The sequence below is a fragment of the Salvelinus alpinus genome, chromosome 2, assembly GCF_045679555.1.
Source record: "Salvelinus alpinus chromosome 2, SLU_Salpinus.1, whole genome shotgun sequence".
NCBI classification, from domain to species: Eukaryota; Metazoa; Chordata; class Actinopteri; order Salmoniformes; family Salmonidae; genus Salvelinus; species Salvelinus alpinus.
Genome location: NC_092087.1, coordinates 45996287 through 46011782, shown reverse-complemented (window position 1 = coordinate 46011782; position 15496 = coordinate 45996287). Strand labels below are relative to the sequence as shown.

General features: G+C 44.3%; 9 non-coding genes across 9 annotated transcripts; 5 read left to right on the top strand and 4 right to left on the bottom strand.

Annotated features, from left to right (window-relative positions):
• Positions 1-356: 356 nt before the first annotated feature.
• On the bottom strand, positions 357-428 carry trnaw-cca (transfer RNA tryptophan (anticodon CCA)). The gene has a single exon. It is a non-coding gene; the product is annotated as a tRNA-Trp (tRNA).
• Positions 429-576: 148 nt separating this feature from the next.
• On the top strand, positions 577-649 carry trnak-uuu (transfer RNA lysine (anticodon UUU)). Its single transcript has one exon. It is a non-coding gene; the product is annotated as a tRNA-Lys (tRNA).
• A 1360-nt stretch (positions 650-2009) lies between these two features.
• Positions 2010-2082, top strand: trnak-uuu (transfer RNA lysine (anticodon UUU)). The gene has a single exon. It is a non-coding gene; the product is annotated as a tRNA-Lys (tRNA).
• Positions 2083-2460: 378 nt separating this feature from the next.
• trnaf-aaa (transfer RNA phenylalanine (anticodon AAA)) lies at positions 2461-2532 on the bottom strand. The gene has a single exon. It is a non-coding gene; the product is annotated as a tRNA-Phe (tRNA).
• A 1270-nt stretch (positions 2533-3802) lies between these two features.
• Positions 3803-3874, bottom strand: trnaw-cca (transfer RNA tryptophan (anticodon CCA)). Its single transcript has one exon. It is a non-coding gene; the product is annotated as a tRNA-Trp (tRNA).
• Positions 3875-4022: 148 nt separating this feature from the next.
• On the top strand, positions 4023-4095 carry trnak-uuu (transfer RNA lysine (anticodon UUU)). The gene has a single exon. It is a non-coding gene; the product is annotated as a tRNA-Lys (tRNA).
• Positions 4096-5455: 1360 nt separating this feature from the next.
• On the top strand, positions 5456-5528 carry trnak-uuu (transfer RNA lysine (anticodon UUU)). The gene has a single exon. It is a non-coding gene; the product is annotated as a tRNA-Lys (tRNA).
• A 378-nt stretch (positions 5529-5906) lies between these two features.
• trnaf-aaa (transfer RNA phenylalanine (anticodon AAA)) lies at positions 5907-5978 on the bottom strand. Its single transcript has one exon. It is a non-coding gene; the product is annotated as a tRNA-Phe (tRNA).
• An 819-nt stretch (positions 5979-6797) lies between these two features.
• trnak-uuu (transfer RNA lysine (anticodon UUU)) lies at positions 6798-6870 on the top strand. Its single transcript has one exon. It is a non-coding gene; the product is annotated as a tRNA-Lys (tRNA).
• The last annotated feature ends 8626 nt before the right edge of the window (positions 6871-15496 follow it).

Genomic DNA, 15496 nt, shown 5'->3' with positions numbered 1-15496 from the left:
TCAGAAGCAAGTCTTTCTATAATTGCGATTTCTCTCACTTTCCATGACATGTTCACCTGTGGACAATACAATCCCATAGCCAAAACAGCTTAGTCTGAAAGCTTTAGGATTTTTTATCTGAAACTCCAGGTTTAAACTCCCTGTTTGAAGACTGATTTAAGCCTGTCAATCCCACAGCATCATCTGATTTAGGAATTTGCAGTGTGCCATGCTTTTGTGAGAGACAACTGTCATCTGAAGCAGCATTGGATTGGTCGTTTTCTTGCAAGATTTGTACTGTAAAGCCACATTGGTACTTGTGCTGATTCTTTGACTTCGCTGTGTAAAGAAGGCAGAGATTGCACACATCAAAATTCTGACCACGACGTGATTTGAACACGTAACCTTCTGATCTGGAGTCAGACGCGCTACCGTTGCGCCACGAGGTCTTGGAAGAATCTCATCTATGGAGGTGATGCCTAGTTCAGATTGCGTTGAGTGTATCATTTGGAATGGAGGCCTGTGTCTCTGGGGAAATGTACGATCTGACGTGCATCTGCCCGGCAGGTTAGGTGTATGAAAACATGCAAAATCAGAGCCCGGATAGCTCAGTCGGTAGAGCATCAGACTTTTAATCTGAGGGTCCAGGGTTCAAGTCCCTGTTTGGGTGATCTTTTAATGTTCACCTTCCTTCAGAAGCAAGTCTTTCTATAATTGCGATTTCTCTCACTTTCCATGACATGTTCACCTGTGGACAATACAATCCCATAGCCAAAACAGCTTAGTCTGAAAGCTTTAGGATTTTTCATCTGAAACTCCAGGTTTAAACTCCCTGTTTGAAGACTGATTTAAGCCTGTCAATCCCACAGCATCATCTGATGTAGGAATTTGCAGTGTGCCATGCTTTTGTGAGAGACAACTGTCATCTGAAGCAGCATTGGATTGGTCGTTTTCTTGCAAGATTTGTACTGTAAAGCCACATTGGTACTTGTGCTGATTCTTTGACTTCGCTGTGTAAAGAAGGCAGAGATTGCACACATAAAAATTCTGACCACGACGTGATTTGAACACGCAACCTTCTGATCTGGAGTCAGACGCGCTACCGTTGCACCACGAGGTCTTGGAAGAATCGCATCTATGGAGGTGATGCCTAGTTCAGATTTCGTTGACTGTATCATTTGGAATGGAGGCCTGTGTCTCTGGGGAAATGTACGATCTGACGTGCATCTGCCCGGCAGGTTAGGTGTATGAAAACAAGTAAAATCAGAGCCCGGATAGCTCAGTCGGTAGAGCATCAGACTTTTAATCTGAGGGTCCAGGGTTCAAGTCCCTTTTCGGGTGATCATTTAATGTTCACCTTCCTTCAGAAGGCTCAGTCGTTAGAGCATCAGACTTTTAATCTGAGGGTCCAGGGTTCAAGTCCCTGTTTGGGCGTTCTTTTAATGTTCACCTTCCTTCAGAAGCAAGTCTTTCTATAATTGCGATTTCTGTCACTTTCCATGACATGTTCACCTGTGGACAATACAATCCCATAGCCAAAACAGCTTAGTCTGAAAGCTTTAGGATTTTTAATCTGAAACTCCAGGTTTAAACTCCCTGTTTGAAGACTGATTTAAGCCTGTCAATCACACAGCATCATCTGATTTAGGAATTTGCAGTGCCATGCTTTTGTGAGAGACAACTGTCATCTGAAGCAGCATTGGATTGGTCGTTTTCTTGCAAGATTTGTACTGTAAAGCCACATTGGTACTTGTGCTGAATCTTTGACTTCGCTGTGTAAAGAAGGCAGAGATTGCACACATCAAAATTCTGACCACGACGTGATTTGAACACGCAACCTTCTGATGTGGAGTCTGACGCGCTACCGTTGCGCCACGAGGTCTTGGAAGAATCGCATCTATGGAGGTGATGCCTAGTTCAGATTTCGTTGAGTGTATCATTTGGAATGGAGGCCTGTGTCTCTGGGGAAATGTACGATCTGACGTGCATCTGCCCAGCAGGTTAGGTGTATGAAAACAAGTAAAATCAGAGCCCGGATAGCTCAGTCGGTAGAGCATCAGACTTTTAATCTGAGGGTCCAGGGTTCAAGTCCCTGTTCGGGCGATCTTTTAATGTTCACCTTCCTTCAGAAGCAAGTCTTTCTATAATTGCTATTTCTCTCACTTTCCATGACATGTTCACCTGTGGACAATACAATCCCATAGCCAAAACAGCTTAGTCTGAAAGCTTTAGGGTTTTTAATCTGAAACTCCAGGTTTAAACTCCCTGTTTGAAGACTGATTTAAGCCTGTCAATCCCACAGCATCATCTGATTTAGGAATTTGCAGTGTGCCATGCTTTTGTGAGAGACAACTGTCATCTGAAGCAGCATTGGATTGGTCGTTTTCTTGCAAGATTTGTACTGTAAAGCCACATTGGTACTTGTGCTGATTCTTTGACTTCGCTGTGTAAAGAAGGCAGAGATTGCACACATCAAAATTCTGACCACGACGTGATTTGAACACGAAACCTTCTGATCTTTAATCAGACGCGCTACCGTTGCGCCACGAGGTCTTGGAAGAATCGCATCTATGGAGGTGATGCCTAGTTCAGATTTCGTTGAGTGTATCATTTGGAATGGAGGCCTGTGTCTCTGGGGAAATGTACGATCTGACGTGCATCTGCCCGGCAGGTTAGGTGTATGAAAACAAGTAAAATCAGAGCCCGGATAGCTCAGTCGGTAGAGCATTAGACTTTTAATCTGAGGGTCCAGGGTTCAAGTCACTGTTCGGGCGATCTTTTAATGTTCACCTTCCTTCAGAAGCAAGTCTTTCTATAATTGCGATTTCTCTCACTTTCCATGACATGTTCACCTGTGGACAATACAATCCCATAGCCAAAACAGCTTAGTCAGAAAGCTTTAGGATTTTTAATCTGAAACTCCAGGTTTAAACTCCCTGTTTGAAGACTGATTTAAGCCTGTCAATCCCACAGCATCATCTGATTTAGGAATTTGCAGTGTGCCATGCTTTTGTGAGAGACAACTGTCATCTGAAGCAGCATTGGATTGGTCGTTTTCTTGCAAGATTTGTACTGTAAAGCCACATTGGTACTTGTGCTGATTCTTTGACTTCGCTGTGTAAAGAAGGCAGAGATTGCACACATCAAAATTCTGACCACAACGTGATTTGAACACGTAACCTTCTGATCTGGAGTCAGACGCGCTACCGTTGCGCCACGAGGTCTTGGAAGAATCGTATCTATGGAGGTGATGCCTAGTTCAGATTTCGTTGAGTGTATCATTTGGAATGGAGGCCTGTGTCTCTGGGGAAATGTACGATCTGACGTGCATCTGCCCGGCAGGTTAGGTGTATGAAAACAAGTAAAATCAGACCCCGGATAGCTCAGTCGGTAGAGCATCAGACATTTAATCTGAGGGTCCAGGGTTCAAGTCCCTGTTCGGGTGATCTTTTAATGTTCACCTTCCTTCAGAAGCAAGTCTTTCTATAATTGCGATTTCTCTCACTTTCCATGACATGTTCACCTGTGGACAATACAATCCCATAGCCAAAACAGCTTAGTCTGAAAGCTTTAGGATTTTTTATCTGAAACTCCAGGTTTAAACTCCCTGTTTGAAGACTGATTTAAGCCTGTCAATCCCACAGCATCATCTGATTTAGGAATTTGCAGTGTGCCATGCTTTTGTGAGAGACAACTGTCATCTGAAGCAGCATTGGATTGGTCGTTTTCTTGCAAGATTTGTACTGTAAAGCCACATTGGTACTTGTGCTGATTCTTTGACTTCGCTGTGTAAAGAAGGCAGAGATTGCACACATCAAAATTCTGACCACGACGTGATTTGAACACGTAACCTTCTGATCTGGAGTCAGACGCGCTACCGTTGCGCCACGAGGTCTTGGAAGAATCTCATCTATGGAGGTGATGCCTAGTTCAGATTGCGTTGAGTGTATCATTTGGAATGGAGGCCTGTGTCTCTGGGGAAATGTACGATCTGACGTGCATCTGCCCGGCAGGTTAGGTGTATGAAAACATGCAAAATCAGAGCCCGGATAGCTCAGTCGGTAGAGCATCAGACTTTTAATCTGAGGGTCCAGGGTTCAAGTCCCTGTTTGGGTGATCTTTTAATGTTCACCTTCCTTCAGAAGCAAGTCTTTCTATAATTGCGATTTCTCTCACTTTCCATGACATGTTCACCTGTGGACAATACAATCCCATAGCCAAAACAGCTTAGTCTGAAAGCTTTAGGATTTTTCATCTGAAACTCCAGGTTTAAACTCCCTGTTTGAAGACTGATTTAAGCCTGTCAATCCCACAGCATCATCTGATGTAGGAATTTGCAGTGTGCCATGCTTTTGTGAGAGACAACTGTCATCTGAAGCAGCATTGGATTGGTCGTTTTCTTGCAAGATTTGTACTGTAAAGCCACATTGGTACTTGTGCTGATTCTTTGACTTCGCTGTGTAAAGAAGGCAGAGATTGCACACATAAAAATTCTGACCACGACGTGATTTGAACACGCAACCTTCTGATCTGGAGTCAGACGCGCTACCGTTGCACCACGAGGTCTTGGAAGAATCGCATCTATGGAGGTGATGCCTAGTTCAGATTTCGTTGACTGTATCATTTGGAATGGAGGCCTGTGTCTCTGGGGAAATGTACGATCTGACGTGCATCTGCCCGGCAGGTTAGGTGTATGAAAACAAGTAAAATCAGAGCCCGGATAGCTCAGTCGGTAGAGCATCAGACTTTTAATCTGAGGGTCCAGGGTTCAAGTCCCTTTTCGGGTGATCATTTAATGTTCACCTTCCTTCAGAAGGCTCAGTCGTTAGAGCATCAGACTTTTAATCTGAGGGTCCAGGGTTCAAGTCCCTGTTTGGGCGTTCTTTTAATGTTCACCTTCCTTCAGAAGCAAGTCTTTCTATAATTGCGATTTCTCTCACTTTCCATGACATGTTCACCTGTGGACAATACAATCCCATAGCCAAAACAGCTTAGTCTGAAAGCTTTAGGATTTTTAATCTGAAACTCCAGGTTTAAACTCCCTGTTTGAAGACTGATTTAAGCCTGTCAATCACACAGCATCATCTGATTTAGGAATTTGCAGTGCCATGCTTTTGTGAGAGACAACTGTCATCTGAAGCAGCATTGGATTGGTCGTTTTCTTGCAAGATTTGTACTGTAAAGCCACATTGGTACTTGTGCTGAATCTTTGACTTCGCTGTGTAAAGAAGGCAGAGATTGCACACATCAAAATTCTGACCACGACGTGATTTGAACACGCAACCTTCTGATGTGGAGTCTGACGCGCTACCGTTGCGCCACGAGGTCTTGGAAGAATCGCATCTATGGAGGTGATGCCTAGTTCAGATTTCGTTGAGTGTATCATTTGGAATGGAGGCCTGTGTCTCTGGGGAAATGTACGATCTGACGTGCATCTGCCCAGCAGGTTAGGTGTATGAAAACAAGTAAAATCAGAGCCCGGATAGCTCAGTTGGTAGAGCATCAGACTTTTAATCTGAGGGTCCAGGGTTCAAGTCCCTGTTCGGGCGATCTTTTAATGTTCACCTTCCTTCAGAAGCAAGTCTTTCTATAATTGCTATTTCTCTCACTTTCCATGACATGTTCACCTGTGGACAATACAATCCCATAGCCAAAACAGCTTAGTCTGAAAGCTTTAGGGTTTTTAATCTGAAACTCCAGGTTTAAACTCCCTGTTTGAAGACTGATTTAAGCCTGTCAATCCCACAGCATCATCTGATTTAGGAATTTGCAGTGTGCCATGCTTTTGTGAGAGACAACTGTCATCTGAAGCAGCATTGGATTGGTCGTTTTCTTGCAAGATTTGTACTGTAAAGCCACATTGGTACTTGTGCTGATTCTTTGACTTCGCTGTGTAAAGAAGGCAGAGATTGCACACATCAAAATTCTGACCACGACGTGATTTGAACACGAAACCTTCTGATCTTTAATCAGACGCGCTACCGTTGCGCCACGAGGTCTTGGAAGAATCGCATCTATGGAGGTGATGCCTAGTTCAGATTTCGTTGAGTGTATCATTTGGAATGGAGGCCTGTGTCTCTGGGGAAATGTACGATCTGACGTGCATCTGCCCGGCAGGTTAGGTGTATGAAAACAAGTAAAATCAGAGCCCGGATAGCTCAGTCGGTAGAGCATTAGACTTTTAATCTGAGGGTCCAGGGTTCAAGTCACTGTTCGGGTGATCTTTTAATGTTCACCTTCCTTCAGAAGCAAGTCTTTCTATAATTGCGATTTCTCTCACTTTCCATGACATGTTCACCTGTGGACAATACAATCCCATAGCCAAAACAGCTTAGTCAGAAAGCTTTAGGATTTTTAATCTGAAACTCCAGGTTTAAACTCCCTGTTTGAAGACTGATTTAAGCCTGTCAATCCCACAGCATCATCTGATTTAGGAATTTGCAGTGTGCCATGCTTTTGTGAGAGACAACTGTCATCTGAAGCAGCATTGGATTGGTCGTTTTCTTGCAAGATTTGTACTGTAAAGCCACATTGGTACTTGTGCTGATTCTTTGACTTCGCTGTGTAAAGAAGGCAGAGATTGCACACATCAAAATTCTGACCACGACGTGATTTGAACACGAAACCTTCTGATCTGGAGTCAGACGCGCTACCGTTGCGCCACAAGGTCTTGGAAGAATTGCATCTATGGAGGTGATGCCTAGTTCAGATTTCGTTGAGTGTATCATTTGGAATGGAGGCCTGTGTCTCTGGGGAAATGTACGATCTGACGTGCATCTGCCCGGCAGGTTAGGTGTATGAAAACAAGTAAAATCAGAGCCCGGATAGCTCAGTCGGTAGAGCATCAGACTTTTAATCTGAGGGTCCAGGGTTCAAGTCCCTGTTTGGGTGATCTTTTAATGTTCACCTTCCTTCAGAAGCAAGTCTTTCTATAATTGCGATTTCTCTCACTTTCCATGACATGTTCACCTGTGGACAATACAATCCCATAGCCAAAACAGCTTAGTCTGAAAGCTTTAGGATTTTTAATCTGAAACTACAGGTTTAAACTCCCTGTTTGAAGACTGATTTAAGCCTGTCAATCCCACAGCATCATCTGATTTAGGAATTTGCAGTGTGCCATGCTTTTGTGAGAGACAACTGTCATCTGAAGCAGCATTGGATTGGTCGTTTTCTTGCAAGATTTGTACTGTAAAGCCACATTGGTACTTGTGCTGATTCTTTGACTTCGCTGTGTAAAGAAGGCAGAGATTGCACACATCAAAATTCTGACCACAACGTGATTTGAACACGAAACCTTCTGATCTGGAGTCAGACGCGCTACCGTTGCGCCACAAGGTCTTAGAAGAATCGCATCTATGGAGGTGATGCCTAGTTCAGATTTCGTTGAGTGTATCATTTGGAATGGAGGCCTGTGTCTCTGGGGAAATGTACGATCTGACGTGCATCTGCCCGGCAGGTTAGGTGTATGAAAACAAGTAAAATCAGAGCCCGGATAGCTCAGTCGGTAGAGCATCAGACTTTTAATCTGAGGGTCCAGGGTCCAGGGTTTAAACTCCCTGTTTGAAGACTGATTTAAGTCTGTCAATCACACAGCATCATTTGATTTAGGAATTTGCAGTGTGCCATGCTTTTGTGAGAGACAACGTCCTGTATCCCTTTAGTGCTATCTTCGGCGTCTCACAGTACGGACATTGCAATTTATTGCCCTGGCCACATCTGCAGTCCTCATATCTCCTTGCAGCATGCCTAAGGCATGTTCACGCAGATGAGCAGGGACCTAAGTGCTAAAAGTGCTGTAACTTCTAAACGGTTCACTCTACATGGAAGAAAATACCCTCTTTAAGCTGACAGTCTGCACTTTGACCTCATAGTCAATCTATCATTTGAAATCCAAAGTGCTGGAGTACAGAGCCAGAAAAACAACACATTTGTCACTGTCCCAGTACTTTTGGAGCTCACTGTACATGCTCACCTCATTGCTGGTTCTGCCCACTGTGTTCATTTGCTCCCATTGTAAACAATGCAGATGACCTATCTTGGGTTAGTTATAAGTATGAAGCTTTGCTACCAGGGTGTATTTCCAGATTGGATTTGTAATTTACTTCATTATCCACAAGATGGCGATAATGGTATGTAAGCTAAGGCCTACATCACAGTGCCATAAAGCTAGTATGGCTCTGGTCCATCAGAAAGAACACAGACCTCTTTGGAAATGAGTGTGTGGAATATGTTAGCATGAACATAACTTCCAGGAGGAATTACCACATCTGATATTGTTTCCTCTTGTTTGCATATAATCAGCTAATCTTGAGTTACAAAAGATCCAAATGGTCAATTTCCCTGGGTATCCATTCCATACCCAAGCATGCAGAGCAAAGCCAGAAACATGGACTATAGCTCTACTACCTTGAACCAAATGTCAGCCTATTGTGTTAATGTGCACGTTGTACTCAGACTCAGAAGTTGATAGTGTTGGTCATTTGAAGTGATTTTACCTTTGCACATATAGATGACCATAATTTGAGCTTGTTTACCCTTTTAAATGCCTCATATGGGCTCAGCCATTAAGTGTGATGATATGTCCGTCTCACACGAAGCTCCAGAATACCAGAGAACATCTGCAAAGGGGTGTTGTGGTAATGTGTGTTTTTGTCAGGAGGTATCAATGTCTATGTTAACACAGCTTCTGTCCCCTATGGTTTTGAGCGATGTATTGTATCACATGTAAACATGGTTTCCACTCTCTGGTCATGTGATGAGGGAAGCCCATTGTAGTCCTGCTTGTTACTCCCCGGTCCACCCCGCTGCCCCCTCTCCATTCCTCCTCTTCCCACCCTGCTGCAGTGTCAACACCATCCACTAACCTGCTGGGTGTCTCTGTGTCTCCTTCTCCAGCCTCCTGCTGGTCCCTGTATGAAGCCTGTGAACCTCTGTTAACCTCTCTCTCTCTCTCTCTCTCTCTCTCTCTCTCCGTGTCTCTTCCCCCCACCCTCTCTTTTTCTCTCTCTCACTCTCCCTCCCCCTCTCTCTCTCCGCCCAAATTATTGTTATCTATCTGTTAGCAGCACAGGGTCCTCAAACTCCCTGTTTGATCAGTCCTGTTTCCTGACACCCAATCCTCCTACCTAGCACCTACCCTCTCAGGTGTCTCCCAGGACATGCAGTGAAGTTGATTTCAATCCCCATAAAGAGGGGACTTGGTGGCTTGGTGTTGTTATTTTTTTTCGGGTTATCTTGGCTCCACCTGAAAGAGGTGAGGAGTGGAATAGGGAAAGGCCACTTGAGACAGATGTGCTGCCTCTGTTTCCAATTGACTGGTACGGAGGGAGATTGGTAAAGTTCCTCTGCTCTAGAGTCCACAGCAGATCGGCAATGGCAGCCCCTTACTGCTCAGCTTACTGTTCTTCTGTCCATTCCAACTACTTTCAGATTACATCATTCATTTGTTCACCTTTGTTCTAGGACTGCTATTTGGTGTCATGCCTCTCCTCCATCTCATTGGCTTATACCAAGAGCTGGACAACAACAATAGCTGTACCCTTCTCACTATCTGTGCCTGATTCTTACCCACAGCAACCTGATGGAATGTTAGCTGCCAGAGTTGAATGACTCTTCTCAGCCCTGCTTCCAAACCCCCTTTGTGACGCAGGTTGAAGTTTATTGTCATGAGTCCTGGAGGCAGAACTGAGCGATTTCCCCTTAGATAGGCCAGGCACAAAGTAAAAATTGACTAGATTGTACTATATATTTTGCAGAGCTGCCTCCAGAACAAGATTCATGATGAAAAACGGTAACTTGCCTTTGTGACACTGACAACCATCGGCTTTTTCCAAAGCCTGCATTTACCAAAGGGCCCTAAAGGCTATCCCCTGTACACAGTTACAGCCAGGTCCTGGTGTAAGTTTAACTAGGCCTAATTTACATAATGATCTCAGGTTGTTAGTGTTAAAACCCTAGGATTTGACCCGTTCCCAAGGTCAGAGGCCCCCAGAGAATTCTTTGGGCCCCCTGGAGGAAGGGTAGGGGGGCAGACAGAAGAACAGTGCCTGCATCTGGAATGGCTCCCTATTGCCTATGTAGCGCACTACTTTGACCAGGGCTCATAGGGCTCTGGTCAAAAGAAATACAATAAATAAGGAAGAGGGTGCCATTTCAGACACAGCCAGAGTTGGAATAGTGTTTGAAACTCAGAGAACGCCCGTTGATTTTGTATGGAAGGGGAATTTACATTTCCAAAAGCATAACTTTCAGACGAGAGGATAAACTAAAGGTTGGTTTTCAGTTCAGTGAAGCATCTTCTTTCCTCCATCGTTTATACTTAGATTCTCTTTTTAATCACTTCCCATGTGGAAACAAAATACTTAAGAGAAAAAGGGTGCTCCTGAGATGGTTGCTATAGATACAGGATGTGCAGCAACTGTTCTGTTCCCTCCCTCCCTTCAAACAGCTGACACCAACAGGTGTAAAGACCCTCTCATCCCTCTCTCCTCTCCTCCACAACCTGAGCTTCTCAACATAGGACAAAGGCTGGGGATTTCCCTCTTTGTCCCAGTCTGCCCACCACTATTCCTCCACCCAGGGGATTTTCAAGTGGGGTGCACTCTGAGGGAGATGACTAGGGCTGTTATGGTCATGGAATTTTGGATGACGGTTATTGGTCAGACAAATGATCGTGGTCATCGTTATAATCGTTTGAAAGATGCACATTGTCTCCTCTCCTCCGCTTCTAACTACAGGGAGGGGGCGTTGCCTTGGCAACCAAAGACTTGTTCGCTATAATACCTTGCTTTTTTCAGCAAGGAGCAACAACGTTTCATCACTTTGTAAAGAGTCCATGTTACCGCGACAACGGACTCAACTGCACGAATGCCCGGCTTTCCAGTATTCAGTCAGCTGTTCGTTCTACAAAATGAACAGCTTTTTAAAAAACGGTTATGGTTATTTTCATTTCATGACGGTCTTCATCCATAATTGTCGGTTAAGACGATTGTACAGTAATTGTGCCAGCACAAGAGATGACGAATATATCTCTTCATTTGTGAGTGATGTGCATATTATGGTCCTCAAAGTCACCCATTAACAACAGGTTGTCAGTACACTACAGGATGTGGGTATGATTGTGATTGTGGGTATGATTGATTGTTTCTCATTGTGCCAAAACCTCTAGAGAAGGGACCTTCTTGGTGGGATTCAATATGCTTGTTTTTCTTACTGTAGGATGAGACTGCCCCAGCCCCAGCCCCACCCCCCAACCACCCTACTCCACTACCCACCCTACTCCCACTCCTCGATCACCCGACTCCCACTCGTCAGTCTCAGAATGTCCCCATGCATCCTGATGCCACAATTCAAAAACAGCCCTCACAGAACACAATCCCTATTGGCTCCGTGAGACCAATTTATTAGTATTTTAGCACCAGACTTGATGTCTGAGCATGGACTGAAGATGAAAAGGCTAGCTCACCATTAGGGGTGGGCTGGAGAAGAAAAAGAGAGGAGATGAGAGGGGAAGAGAAGGGGAGAGGAGAGAAAAGAGTGGGAGAGAAGAAAACAGAACAGAGGAAGAGGAGAGGGAGGAGAGAGGGGAAGACGGTAGAGGAGAGGGAGAGAAGAGAGGGAAAGAGGAGAGGAGAGAAAAGAGGGGGAGAAGAGGAGAGAGTGTGAGGTGCATTTAAGTAGATGTGAAATTATTAAGAAATGGGACCGCGTTCAAAGTTGTTTTTGAAGTCCATCGATCTCCCAGAGGGCAGAGTGGCCTGGGTTTGTAGTTGCGTCTCTTTGTCCGGCATGCCCCGCTGTGAACCTTGTGACGGCTAAAAGATCCACTCCACAGGGGCCTCCCTTTGCAACCAAAAACTAAATTGCTACAAAAATCCCATTAAATGTCCAGGCCACACTAAAGTTTGATTTTACAATCTTTATAGGATATTTCCTCAGTCCTACACTATTTTGAGAATACTAGAGTGCACTCTCTACCCAGAATCCAAAGAGGGCTTCTTGTACTCAGTTTTATAATGTCCAGGAAATGTCTTGCGCTTCATTACCTTACAATTTATATAGTATCTATATCCTTTCAAACTCTGTCAGGTTGGGTGGGGTGCGTCGCTGTACAGCTATTTTCAGATATCTCCAGAAATGTTAGATCAGGTTAAAGTCCGGGCTCTGGCTGGGCCACTCAAGGACATTCAGAGACTTGTCCCAAACCCACTCATGCGTTGTGTTGGCTGTGTGCTTGGGGTCGTTGTCCTGTTGGAAGGTGAACCTTCATCCAAGTCTGAAGACCTGAACACTTTGGAGCAGGTTTTCATCAAGGATCTCTCTCTACTTTGCCGCTGAAAAACATCCCCACTGCATGATGCTGCCACCAACATCCTTCACCGTAGGGATGGTGCAAGGTTTCCTTCAGATGTGACGATTGGCATTCAGGCCAGAGATCAATCTTGGTTTCATCAAACCAGAGAATCTTGTTTCTCATGGTCTGAGAGTCTTTAGGTGCCGTTTGGGAAACTCCAAGCGGGCTGTCATGTGCCTTTTACTGAGGCGTGGCTTCCGTCTGGCCACTCTACCATAAAGGCCTGATTGGTGGAGTGCTGCAGAGATGGTTGTCTTTCTGGAAGGTTCTCCCATCTCCACAGAGGAACTCTGGAGCTCTGTCAGAGTGACCATCAGGTTCTTGGTCACCTCCCTGACCAAGGCCCTTCTCCCCAATTGCTCAGTTTGGCCGGGCGGCCAGCTCTATGAAGAGTTTGGTGGTTCCAAACGTCTTCCATGTATGAATGATGGAGGCCACTGTGGTCTTGGTGACCTTCAATGTGGCAGAAATGTTTTGGTACCCTTCCCCAGATCTGTGCCTCGACACAATCCTGTCTCAGTGCTTTACGGACAATTCCTTCGACCTCATGGCTTGTATTTTGCTTTGACATACACTGTCAACTGTGGGACCTTATATAGACAGGTGTGTGCCTTTCCAAATCCTGTTCAATCAATTGAATTTACCACAGGTCTACCCCAATCAAGTTGTAGAAACATCTCAAGGATGATCATTGGAAACATGATGTGCCTGAGCTCAATTTCGAGTCTCATAGCAAAGGGTCTGAATACTTATGTAAATAAGGTATTTCAGTTTTTTATTTGTAATGAATTTACCACAATTTCTAAAAACCTGTTTTCACTTTGTCATTATGGGTTATTGTGTGTAGATTGCTGAGGATTTGTATTTATTTAATCCAGTTTAGAATAAGTCTGTCATGTAACATAATGTGGAATAAGTCAAGGGGTCCAAATACTTTCCGAAGGCACTGTACATCACAGAAGACTGAAATATAACAAAACCGTTATGAAGAATATTAATAGCATTCCAACCACGAGGCCACTAGAGGGCGATTTGGTCATTTGACTGCAGGAAAGGGCTACCAACAAATTTTTCTCAGCTTCAAAAGCATCTGCATTCACCAAACGTTGTGTGGTTATCCTTAGAAATATTGCCCAGACTTTCCCAGAGGGAAATGTTGATATGTGGTAAAATATTTATTTTAGATAACATGCCAAAAATAGTTTTTACAGATAGAAAGATGAAAAAAGTATTCATCCACAATCTGATCGGTCCTGGAGTGTCTTAAGAAAATGAAACCAAAATATTTAGGCTGACTTCATCCAGTGTCCCAAAAAATGTATTGGTATACAGTGATATACAAATATGTGCATATTTAATGAGATATCTACTCATTTGTATATTTTAATAAAATATTTCTGAACAATTGTAATACAAAAAAGTGTTATATTTGTGTGTACATTCAACTGGTAAAAGTTGATTGTGACAAGATTAAGGGAGATAAATTACCGAATGAGGGTGTGGTGCCTGGCCTTAAGAAATACTTGATATTGTCGGTCTGAGGTATGAAATGACAGATTAATTCTGATTGTTATGTTTAAAATTCTTGAACTTATATCAGTATTGAAATTACTGAATATGAATTCCTTTTATTATTATCTGGTTATGTAAATGTTTATTATTCAAAAATGTGTGAATATTTATTTGCCGTTATTGGAATGTGAATACTTCTATGATGATTTCCTTTATGACATATCGCATATTATTGATTATTGTTTTAGCTTCTGATTTCAAGTACACATGCTGAAGAGTGAGACAAAGGAATATCCAATTCTCAGTGTCCTTTCATTCCCTTCCACCAGACCATCTAACCGTGGTTCACCTGATCACCGAGTCCTCCTGGCCTAGCCAGTCACCCGAGTGCCCACACTCATTTTCAATGGTCCTTCGAACCAGAAGGAGGAAGATAATATAGCAGATGGTGGAATGGAAACATAGCCACAATACCAACTCGAGGACAAATCTACCCATTCCCTGGGGGCTAGACCCAAGGATATGTCCATTCCAGGAGGACTATCAAGGCTCCAACGTGGGAAACGCCTTCCTCCCCCTTACCAAATAATTTTTTTGCAACATTGCCAAGAGCTGGCAGAGGCCTAGACATCCCAGGCTATGGATATGAGGCAGTATATCCGCTGACTGCTGATCTCTAACCCACCTCTCGGGAACGTTTGAGGAGGACACACAAGGACAAGTGGATGTGACAGCGGCTCACATCTCAGGACAGGTTATGTGGGAGCCTGCACAGGGTCAATGGAAGGCGAGTTCCCTTGCCCTTGTCCAACCCCAGTCAATTAGTCCTTTAACCAATTCCATTGAAGCGTAGCCACTGGTAACACAGGCCAATACCACACCACAAGGAGTAGTCCCAAGCTCAAGGCCGATCTCCTTTAGGTCCAGTTCCACAGAACACTCAGGATCTAGACACTCAGGTCAGGGCTCCAAGTCCAAATCCAGACACTTCAAGAGTGGGAGCTCCACATCTGATTCCACATATTGTAGTGGCACCTCTGAGAGCGTTGCCAGCCGGCAGCATTCAGTGGCCCTCGGTGACTCTCAGACAGCAGCTTTAAAGGAGAAGATAAAATGGATGGATTTGGAAGAGATACAGCATCAGATTGAGGATGAAAAGGAAGCTCATGATATCTGTAAGCAGATGGATGAACAGTCACATGCAGCTTTACCTGAACAAAAGATAGAATGGGCAAGACAGTGATATGGCCGCTACTCCTATTCCCTCTATCACACCTGCGTCTACCCCACAGCAGGTGCCAAACTCACATCCTGACACACAGTTTCTTGGCTTTCAGGTGAATGAAGCACGTGCCATACCTGCCAGTCCAATTAGTGACAGAACCCTCTCATTCTGTGCCAGATTCCCATCAGAGAAATACACCACGGTCCTCCCAATTGTCATCTTCTTCACCTTTTCACCCTCAACCCGGTACAGGGGCGCACCTACACCGCCAGGAACAGGCACAATCCCTTCCGGAGTGGAGAAGGCCTCAGCCATTGCTAGGAGCCAGTGGAGGCTGCTGAGGGGAGGACGGCTCATAATAATGTCTTGAACAGAGCTAATGGAATGGCTTTAAACACATGAAGACCATAGCTGTGTTCGAATAC